The following is an 11,840-nucleotide window of genomic DNA, read 5'->3' as shown; positions in this document are numbered from 1 at the left end:
TACCCTGGGTCTTCTGTCTAAGGCTAGAGTGTTCGTACAAATCCGCAGTATCGGACCAATCACTCTTACCTGGGAACTCTTGAGGTGAGTGTCCACTTATAGGCGAGCATGTCTTCGCGATACATTATATTGACCCGCTTACTTTGATTAGTCACCGTCTCATTTGTTTGCCTTTGGTAACAAACAAATGGTCACAATCTTCATGTGTTGTCATTCTCTTTTGGTCATCTTTCGCTTGTTTCCTCCTATGCCTTCCATTGTCTTCAAGATGCCCCTTCATCGCAACAACACTCAAATGTCCGAACCAGGTGCTGCAACTACCCAGCAAATAGGCGTCGTACTCTAGAGGACTGTTGATTTAGCTATCACGATGACTCGCCTCAGGGATGAAGCCGTATAAGGGAACTGCTCCTTGGTGCAATCAATGTAGTAGTCATCATCCGGATCGAATACCCTGTTTCAAATGTACCCACGGTGGACGATGGGGACATTTGGTTAACATGTGCCGCTTTGCAATCCAAAGCAAAGCTGTTACCAAATCCTGCTGCTGCTCAACCTTCAATTTCTGCTTCATATGTCGCCTTTCTACCTTGTGTATCGACTTAAGCACGCCTAGTGCAAGGTGTCGAAACACCTCTCGTTACACAAATTCCAAAATCCATATAGGATCTTTCTATCCTCATAATTAGATCCTTATGGATGGGAACCGTTCATTGGAGCCCTTAATTGAATTCTCTATATGATTCAATACGTACATTACAATTCAATAAGGACAAAACCGAATTCCTATTAAGGTTTTTCTATCTTCATAGATAGATTCTTGGAAGTGATTAATGTGCCAAATGAAATCCACGGATTGGATTCCTGGTGTGCTTTAAGTATCCGCGTCCAAAGATAACAAATTAATAACCAAGTTAATCAATTATGTGATTATGTGCTTATGTGTTCCCTTTTATGTTTTTGTGTGATCCAAATTTCTGTTATCCAAATCCTCGTAGAATCTTCCATATCTTCGTATAAGGGATTCATAGTAGGATATCCAAAGGTACTATCTTAAATCCTTAATGGACTTCTACGTTGTAGTTAAGTACCTGGGGTTGTGAAGTACTATTCCATAAATTAGACCCCTTGAGTAGTCTAGTTAAACAGATTGATCCAAAAATCTGGTTAGGAATATCATGTGATGATATAGCTGAAAAGACTCCTTGGTGGTCAAATTAAAGTGATCATTTGTCGATCTAATTAAAAGGACCCTATGGTAGTCTAGCCACACTCATTACAGGTTTGATTTTCTTCCCCTACACATTATGAAATGTACTGTGTGGACTGTGCAAGGCATTACGTAATTATGGACGCGTACATAATTATGGAATTTAGTGCACAGAAACCACAGCGAGTTTTGTCATGCGTCTAGAGTGAACCCTGTTCATTTCCAATTCTGATGAAGCACCCGTTGAAGAAAAATGAACTAGCTACTCATTTTTCACTTCTGAAAGAATATCCGTTGATGGAAATGAATATCCGTTTGTTTAATCCTTCATTTCCGTTCTGATGAAGAATCCGTTGAGGAAAATGGATCATCCATTCATTTTCGCTTCTGAAGAATATCCGTTGATGGAAATGAATATCCGTTTGTTTAATCCTTCATTTCCGTTCTGATGAAGAATCCGTTAAGGAAAATGGATCATCCATTCATTTTCGCTTCTGAAGAATATCCGTTGATGGAAATGAATATCCGTTTGTTTAATCCTTCATTTCTGTTCTGATGAAGAATCCATTGAGGAAAATGGATCATCCATTCATTTTCGCTTCTGAAGAATATCCGTTGATGGAAATGAATATCCGTTTGTTTAATCCTTCATTTCCGTTCTGATGAAGAATCCATTGAGGAAAATGGATCATCCATTCATTTTCGCTTCTGAAGAATATCCGTTGATGGAAATGAATATCCGTTTGTTTAATCCTTCATTTCCGTTCTGATGAAGAATCCGTTGAGGAAAATGACTCATTCCGTTGATTTTCGCTTCTGAAGAATATCCGTTGAAGGAAATGAATATCCGTTTGATTATCCCTTCATTTTCGTTTCTGAAGAAGCAACCGTTGGAAATGACTCCGTTTGTTCATTTTCGTTTCTGAAGAATATCCGTTGAAGGAAATGAATATCCGTTTGATTATCCTTTCATTTCTATTTCTGAGGAAGCATCTGTTGAAAATGACTCCGTCCATTCATTTTCGTTTCTGAAGAATATCCGTTGAAGGAAATGAATATACGTTTAATTATCCTTTCATTTCTGTTTCTGAGGAAGCATCTGTTGAAAATGACTCTGTCCATTCATTTTCGTTTCTGAAGAATGTCCGTTAAGGAAATGATAGGATTATCCCTTGCATATCTCTGGTGGTTATTTGACACAAAGTCACGGACAGACTCCTACGAATAAATTTCGGGACGAAATTTCCTAAAGTAGGGGAGACTGTGACACCTGTGTCACCACGACCATCAAACAAATACCAAATCAATGAAATATTGTATTTCATACTTGGGATTTTGTGTAAATATGTGTATCGTTTGCACATATTATTTCTTGTTCGATTTCGGGCTTTAAATCGCTTTCTGGAAGGTTATACACGATCTGATTCGTAAATATAACCAGTTTTATGCAACAAACACTCCGGAATAGTGACATAGGCTTAACATACCTTAAATATCCTTTACATAGCTTAGAAATAGGCTTTGAAGGGTTCGGTATGCTAAAATAAACTTTATTGATCAAAAAAGACTAAAAGCGTCAAAAGTGCATAAGTTTGCATTTTTGCACATATCTTACGTCCTGTATATATCCGGACATCAAAAAATTTATGTAATCATTAAAATATTTTATTTTAGTGATTGGCATGATAAAATTCCATTCGTCGCTTAATTTGGATCGTTTTTGCGTTCGTTACGACTTCCGTCGTAATTAACCGAATAACGCAACCGTACGGCCAAACGAACCGACATCCGTGACGTCTGTGAGCACATTTTAAGTTCCCTATACTTTAGTATCATTTTAGATCCTTGAAATGAGGTTAAAGGGGTTTAAAAGTGCCAAAAAAATCAAGTTTTACAAGTGTAGGGACCATTTTTGAAATTTCTGGCAGATTCAATGAACCTAGTCCATTTTGAAGTGTTAATGGTTTTCTGTTGGTGCACTACATCTGCTGATTACGTCTTGTATCGAGTCATAGTCATAGAATGATAGATCTGCGCACGTAATACTAGAAATAGTGAAATTGTATACGTTTTAGATGTTGGATCGCTCATATGGTCCATTTGGTATTTGGGTCGCTCGAACAGTCATATGTTGGGCCGCTCGAACGACAACAACCTGGATCGCTCAAATGGCAAATGGGCTGAACCGCTCGAGTGACAAACATTGTGGACCGCTCGAGTGGCAACATAGTGGATCGCTTCAATGTCATGTATATGGGCTGCTTATTGGGCCTGTCCAATAAGCGGTTCCAGTCTACTATATATACCTGATGAGCGATTTCAGTTGTAACAGTTGAAGAAATCGTGCCGAAGTGCTGCTGGTGCGAGATTTGAAGTGTAATCAGTGTAAAATCAATATAATGAGTAGTTAAAGTGATCTGCATGCTATTTCTACCTTAGTTTCTTGTTATTCCGCACCTGAAACCAAGGAGAAAGCCTCTGATTGACTTGTTTGGGTCAGAATCCGATCCTACATTTTCACCCATGGTTTTGCAAAACCATGGGATGGTATTCAATGAACATAGTCCACATTAGGGGCTCCCATGGTTTTTGAAAACCATGTGCCCACATGTAAGGTCTAGATCAAATCACGTTTTTCGACGAACGATCTTAACGGTTCAAGGAAATCTATAAATACCCCTCACCCATTTCATTCTTCCTCACATTTGAATCTGATTCTACACTCTCTAAGTGGAAGTATATGCTTCCTACCTGAGAGTGAATCGGGTTCGAATCTTGCGGGGACCTTCTGTAAGTATTCTTTCGCGTTTTTCATTCCTTTTTGCGTTAAAGTCAAACTGCGTTTGACTTTCTGCATTAACCAGTTTATGGTCAATGCGAAGTTCGTTTGAACTTCATAACGTGAGCGTAATCACGATGGTTATAGTCCCTAGTAACTATACCTACTGATCACCACGTTATCTAGACTCAGTGACGAGTCGTAGTTTCAGCCAAAATGCGTTTTCTCGCGTATTTTGTAACCAAACTACTCTAGGGTATTAAAGCCGTTTGTTTTAATACCAAACCTGTTTTCTAACTTTACTAAACATGTTCTAGCATGTTTAGCTCGTCGCTTTTAGATTTGTGCTTGTTTAGGGTCGTAAAGGTAAGCGATCTAATCAATCGCTTATGCTTACGAACCCGACCCATTGGTCGATCTTTAGGATCCGACCAAACACATTAGGTGACCATAGTTGTATAGGTAATAACCTTCCGAGGTTATACCTTATGGTCACGACGTTTAGTTAGTTATATGATAGGTAGTTTATATGCCTTAGGTAAATTACCAAAATGCCCTTTTTACGCATAAATTCATTTTAAGTCTATGTAACGAAATTTTTGACATCTAAACTGATTTAACAACAATATTAAACATGTTAAGGCATATCTTGCTTGTCATAGGACTAGTTAGGCATTCCAAACGCGTTTTACGCAAATGACGCGTTAAAGTGGCGTAAGCTACCTAAACGGGTCGTAATGGGTCAAAAGCACTTAGGATAGGTTTCGTTTTAGTACGTAGGCTTTGTTAAACCATACTACATAAGTTCCCATACTTATTTGGTTTACGAACCCTTATCCTCCGATAGGTCCGTTTATTAATGTAGATACCTATATAGGTGTCGTTTGATTCCGTGATCTTCTAGCTTTGCTTGGTGGTTATCCTAGGACTTCTAAGCAATCTCAAGTGAGTACATAGACCCCTCTTTTACTGTTTTTCAAACATTTTGGGGTGAAACACATGTGCCTACTTGTTACTTTCATGCTTTTATATCATATACTTGCTATGTTCATTAGTACACTATTAGTACATGATTTCATTGTGTTTTTACTATGTATGTTTACTTAGCGTACTTAGTACATCGTTTTACATGGCATTTCATGCTATGTATGTTTATCATACTTAGTACATTTTGCATCACATGCTATGTATGCCCATTGTGTGCATACTTAGTACATCGTTTTACAAGACATCTTATACTTGGTATCATGCTATGTATGTCCATCCGTCGCATACTTAGTACATTGTTTGTGCATTCTTACCTATGGTTTGGTTATTACATATTTCACTTGCCATACATGACATTTTGTTTACACATTACTTGATTGACATTTGACAACGGTTTAGACATGGGCAATTTACATTGGTGGTTTATGTGGGTAAGTGATTTGAGTAACGAGGCGTGTGTAATGTGATACAAGCATGGTGGATACGCCGCTGGTACTTCCTATATATAAGTGCTTGTATTATATTACATGGCGTAGTGATGCGTGTCAGTGTGTATATATTTTTGATGTATATTTAAGCCCCTTTTTACACTTTTAGCCAAGTTTTAAATTTATAAAACACGATATTCACTAACACTAAACACACATATGGGCAAGTGCACCCATCGTGGACGTAGTATAGTTTTGGTAAGATACCGAGGTCGTCCAAGGACACAAGAGCTTTTAATACCGGTTTATCCTCAACGTCTAATCAAATCAAAAAGTTAGAAAAATATTTTAAACTAAGAAAAATAAAAACTAACTAAATGCTGAAAATAAAAATAAAATAAAAACAGATAGACAAGATGAATCACTTGGATCCGACACGTGTATTAGTATAACCTTTGATTATTTTTGCACTTTTGCACTTGTTTAAGAGATTATCTTAGTTATTGTAGCAGGCCCCTCTTTTGAAGGTGACGTTACCCTCAACCCAGTAGTTTGAGTCAGCAAGGATACAATCCTAAAGGGTCGGATTATTGAAAGATAATGAATTAAGTTATTAATGCAAATTGTGGTAGGCCCCGCTTTTGGCGGTGACGTTACCCTCGGCTAAGTAGTCTGAGTCAGCAAGGATACGGTCCTAAATAGCCGGGTTATAGTATTAATAGTAGTTAACTTATGAGGGGGTCAAAGAGTTTGGATCCCCGCCATCCAATACCTATGGGCATTGAAGGAGATCCTACTAAATTTGACCCAGGTCCCAAGCAGGACCTCTAAACGCTGAACAAGGGCAAGACCCTTACCAAACCGTTCCCTTAACCCCCGACCAGGTAGCCAACATACCTCCATATAGACCGTGGAGATATGAATGGTGAAAATCTTTTATTTTATATAGACAGTAAAATAATGCCAAGACACCACGGACAAACGATAAGGAAAGATCACCTTCAACATAAGTAACTAGTTATTAAAGTCATTAATACAAAACCAAATAAAAAGTGCAAAAGATTAAAAATAAAAAGTATTATACTAAACACTTGTCTTCACCAAGTGATGTAAGAGACTTAGGCAAACATGGCCTTGATTGTCAAGAACTCTTACGATCAATCTTGGATCCCGAGACGACTCACACACTCTACGATGGACAATGGATGATGGTGGTGGATGATGGTGTTATGGTGGTGGTGGGTGGTGGATGAAGTGTGAGAGAGGTGGTGTGCCAAGGGATGAGAGAAAATGAAGCCAAGCTCCTCTATTTATAGGCTGAACAGAAGGCTGGACACGGCCCCGTGTCCGCTGGACACGGCCCCGTGCCCGTCTGACATTCTCTCTCTTCATTAATTGTAATTGCGAATTACAATTAATGCGCCTGCTGTACTTTCACCACGCCCCCGTGCCCGCTGGACACGGCCCCGTGGTGGGCAATGGAAGCTTCTACTGGTTTGTCTTTTCTGCTGCTTCCTGGGCACGCCCCCGTGTTCGCTGGACACGGGGCGTGTTCAGACTCTGTTTCTTCTCCTTTGCTTTGGGAGGTGCAGTTGAGGGTCCGGGCAGTCTACTTTTGTCCCTTTTCTTGTATTTATGGTAGAATTAGTTGTCTTTTTGCTTCTTTTGTGATTTTGAGCTCATTTCATCCTGAAAATACAAAAGGAAGACAAAAACACTCTTTTTCCAACATTAGTACTTAAAAAGGGTTAGTTTTATGCCTTAATTGATGTGATTTATATGTTGCATTTTACACACATCAAATACCCCCACACTTGAACTTTTGCTTGTCCTCAAGCAAAACTCTTTAAATGTGGCTTACACTCCCAAATGGAATAGGTAGAAGAGAAGTTTTTAGCTTGTCCTAGAGTGTCGGGAATCCAAGGTCTTTGTAAGTTTTATTTTTATTTATTTACAATCCTATTCGTTATGATTTATTTTGAACGTTTCATAAGATAAATTACTTATTTGGGCATAGCATGCCTTATTAAAATTCCATTTATATACAAGTTCACATACCTCACGGGAGATCACTCAACACTCGGCCGAAGGTGTATATTTTAGTGAATCACTCGAGAGCGGCACGGAACTTACGCCTTCCATAGGCTTGACAAGCAATCAATCCTCCTCCTTTTTAACTTTTTACCTTTGTAAATATCAAGAGGACTTTTGGGTGAAGGGTTAGGCTTGGGTTAAAGGTGGGTGGTTGGGTTAGTGGTTAGTAAAAAGGGCGAAAATCGTAAAAAGCGTCGGTTTTCGTAAAATACCTTGTTTTTAGTGACTTTTTATTTTGAAGTATTTCTCCAAACAAGCTTTTTTATAGCTTTTGTTTGTTTTTGACTTCATCATCATTTTTTTTTCTTCACATGAAAAGGCGAGTTTACGAAAAACCGAGCTTGTTACTAAAATAAAGGGTGAAAAATAAAAAGGTTTTTGGTGGGTAAAAAGGGTTTTGGGGTAATGAAATGAAAGGTTTAGGCTCAAAGGGGCTATCTAGGGGGATTTTGGGTAGGTAATAATAAAAAAAAAATGAAAAATAATGGTTTTGAAAGAAAAATGGTTAGTCCTAATGCCTCCATCATTTACTTACTTGGGTTTAAGTTGGTAAGGACCGGGAATGTATTGTCGTGGCAAGTTCTAGATTTGTAAGAACCGAGCGGCTATTCACACAAGAAACGAAAAATGAGCATTTAATCTAAATATGTATATTTTTGTGCTCAATAAAGGCTCAAAACTCACTTTTGTGGGAATGGGTTTTTAATGTGATCAAGTATATATAATCGAATTTTTAACTAGACTTGTTATGCCTTTTCATAATTTTCTTATTTTGGTTCTTTTTTTATCACGACGCTATCGGTTGTAAACTTGTAAAAATATAACCTTTTTAGAACTTGTTATTCCCAATTTAAACTAAGACAAGTAAATAAAAAAATGGAAAAGTTTTTGAAAAAAAAAATTTCGGGTGTTTAGCGGTTCCAATAGAGTTTTGTGTAAGGCTTGTGTTTAGGATTTTGCAAAATTTCAAGGTTTTAGCATCCCCCCCACACTTAAATTACACATTGTCCTCAATGTGTCCAAAAATAAAGTTTTTGGTTGATTAGAATGTGTAAAAGTGGGTTTAAAAGCAAAGTTTTGTGTTACTGGCATCCTGGACACGGCCCCGTGTTGACCGGGCACGGCCCCGTGGTCAAGTGCCAGTAACAAAAATTAGAGAATTGAAACAGAAGCCTGGACACGGGGGGCGTGTCCGCTGAACACGGCCCGTGTCCAGTTACCTGAACTGGGTGATTCTCTGCAGGGGGCTCAGCACGGGGCCGTGTTGGTTGGGCACGGCCCGTGTTGAGCCTTCTGTGATGGAGATTTTTGTCGGGTTGCTCTATTCTTCTTGCATGGTTCCATTTTTCTCGTTCCCTTTTTCATCCATTACCACCATGAGTGTGTTTTATACTCACGACAACCATCAATCATAAAAACCATCATAACATTACTAATCATAGAGAGACATTACATAAAGATAAAGATAAAAATTACATAAATATTAAACTTATGGAGTTCTAGCCCTATGTTTTATTTTAATTTAGCAAAATTTCCAAGAAGCTACTAATCTTGGTTAGATAAGGCTTTGTAGAACTCCTACTTCCGGGTGTGGTTCTCCTCATATGTCGGCAAGCCACTCCTCTACCTCCCTTGGAAGGAGAAAAGAGGGTTCGTTCGCATTAGTTTGAGGAGTTTCAACTTCCGCTGGAACTTCTTGTGGGTTTTCCATGGGAGGTTCTGCGGGAAAGTCTCCCCACCCGGTAGGGTTGTTAACACCGAGTGCCAAGTTCCAGTCTTGTTGTGGAAGGACTGGTTCCATAGGAGGTGCTACCAAAATGTTTAACCTTTGGTGCAAAAGGTTAATCTCTTGGAAGCTGCTTTCAAGTCCCATTGTAAGATCGTTAATACGGTCAATGAGGACCTCCTCTACTGACGTCATTTCATCGAGAGCTTCCCTCAGTGCTATCACGTAGTGCACAAGTGTAGCTTCAACGGAGGGCCTCCTTCCCCTTCGGCTGTTTGAGGAATGAACGGATGATGTTTCGCTGTTTTCACTCGCCATTCTACGAAAAATAAACCAAAAGCAGTTTATATGACGAAACAGTTTCTGGACACGGCCCCGTGCTCATTGAGCACGGCCCCGTGTTCATCTTTCTGCAGAATTTTGGAGCAAGGAATCTTGGGTTTTTAAGTTATTTCCTGAGTTTATGCAAGCTTTTTGACAGTAAATAACTTTAAACAATGTTACATAACATGTTTTTACCAAGATTCCATGATCAAAACTCATTGTTCCCTACCACAAAGATTGAAAATTCAAACTTTTTATGGTAGTTCTTGAAGAAAGATGAAGAAGAAGGAAATGTCTAGAAGAGGAAAGGACAAGATGGGTTGTTGGAAACTTCTTTTAGACTTACCTAGGATTGTTTGAGAGAAGATTCCTTCAAATCTCTGTCCCAAGTTGGTCCAAATGTGCAGGATTTTTGGCTGCATTTATAGAAAACGACAGCCTGCTGGACACGGCCCCGTGTCCACTGGACACGGCCCCGTGTGCAGATAAAATTCTGACACAGTTTGTCCGTATTCTGACGTTCTGATCAGAAGGGAATCTTGTGGTGGACACGGGGGCGTGTTGGCCGGGCACGGCCCCGTGTCGGAAAGCTGTTTTATGAAGTTTTGTCTCTACTAAGGAGCTAATCTATATCGGGTGGCTCTTGACTTGCTGGAACAACCCCAAAGTGCCTAAGATACCTTAATTGTCCTATACTAAGGCGAGAACGCAAGAGGTTGTCGGTGAGGGTAATTCCTATTTTCATTCTAGGTGGACAAGTCCAACCCTTTCCCGGGCTCTCGTTAAAGAAGGTGTATGCCGAATCGCTCAGGTCTATGTATGCACCGAACGAGGTCGATGGGGAGTCCTTCACGGCACAATCGGCACAGGGACGACTATCGTCCATGTCTTTTCTAGGTAAGAAGGTATTTTCGGGAGCAACGAGGTTGTCGGAATGCGGTTCCAACATTTCCTCATGGTCATCATCTTGGGATGGATCTAAAAAATCCTTCTTAAGTTCTTTTGACCAATTGAGAAGTAGTTCTTCTAGTTGAAATAACTCGTCAAGGAGCATTTCTCCTAGAATATCTGGCTGGGCGCATTCGAGGGAGAAATAGTGCTTATTTTTACTTTCGCCCCTCTTAAGGTTATACGGAATCGGTGGGTCTATATAGTGGGGCCTATAAGTGAGAAAATAACATTTTAATTCCTCATGTTCGCCTCCACATATTCGACACCACAAACCATAAGAGTGCCGAAAGTAAAAAGAATTACTATCACTCATGTTTGTGTCAGAAATTACCAACCGCCGGGATCTAACGGTTCTGTTTTCAGCAACTGAATCTTGGGCACGGGGGCGTGTTGAGTGGACACGGCCCCGTGTTCAGCCTACTGTCTGACTTAAAACAGGATTGCCAGTTCCAATGATTGAGCACGGGGCGTGTTCAGCAGGCACGGCCCCGTGTTGAGCTCTGTAGAAGCTGAAAAACTAAAAAAAAATCCTAAAAAATTAAAGAAAAATAAAAATATGATTAGGCCGCTGATTCCTAACTTTCTTAAAATCCTTGTGTCCCCGGCAGCGGCGCCAAAAACTTGATGCGTGTCAGTGTGTATATATTTTTGATGTATATTTAAGCCCCTTTTTACACTTTTAGCCAAGTTTTAAATTTATAAAACACGATATTCACTAACACTAAACACACATATGGGCAAGTGCACCCATCGTGGACGTAGTATAGTGTTGGTAAGATACCGAGGTCGTCCAAGGACACAAGAGCTTTTAATACCGGTTTATCCTCAACGTCTAATCAAATCAAAAAGTTAGAAAAATATTTTAAACTAAGAAAAATAAAAACTAACTAAATGCTGAAAATAAAAATAAAATAAAAACAGATAGACAAGATGAATCACTTGGATCCGACACGTGTATTAGTATAAACTTTGATTATTTTTGCACTTTTGCACTTGTTTAAGAGATTATCTTAGTTATTGTAGTAGGCCCCTCTTTTGAAGGCGACGTTACCCTCAACCCAGTAGTTTGAGTCAGCAAGGATACAATCCTAAAGGGTCGGATTATTGAAAGATAATGAATTAAGTTATTAATGCAAATTGTGGTAGGCCCCGCTTTTGGCGGTGACGTTACCCTCGGCTAAGTAGTCTGAGTCAGCAAGGATACAGTCCTAAATAGCCGGGTTATAGTATTAATAGTAGTTAACTTATGAGGGGGTCAAAGAGTTTGGATCCCCGCCATCCAATACCTATGGGCATTGAAGGAGATCCTACTAAATTTGGCCCAGGTCCCAAGCAGGACCT

The sequence above is a fragment of the Helianthus annuus genome, chromosome 6, assembly GCF_002127325.2.
Source record: "Helianthus annuus cultivar XRQ/B chromosome 6, HanXRQr2.0-SUNRISE, whole genome shotgun sequence".
NCBI classification, from domain to species: Eukaryota; Viridiplantae; Streptophyta; class Magnoliopsida; order Asterales; family Asteraceae; genus Helianthus; species Helianthus annuus.
Note: the sequence above shows the minus strand (reverse complement) of the source record.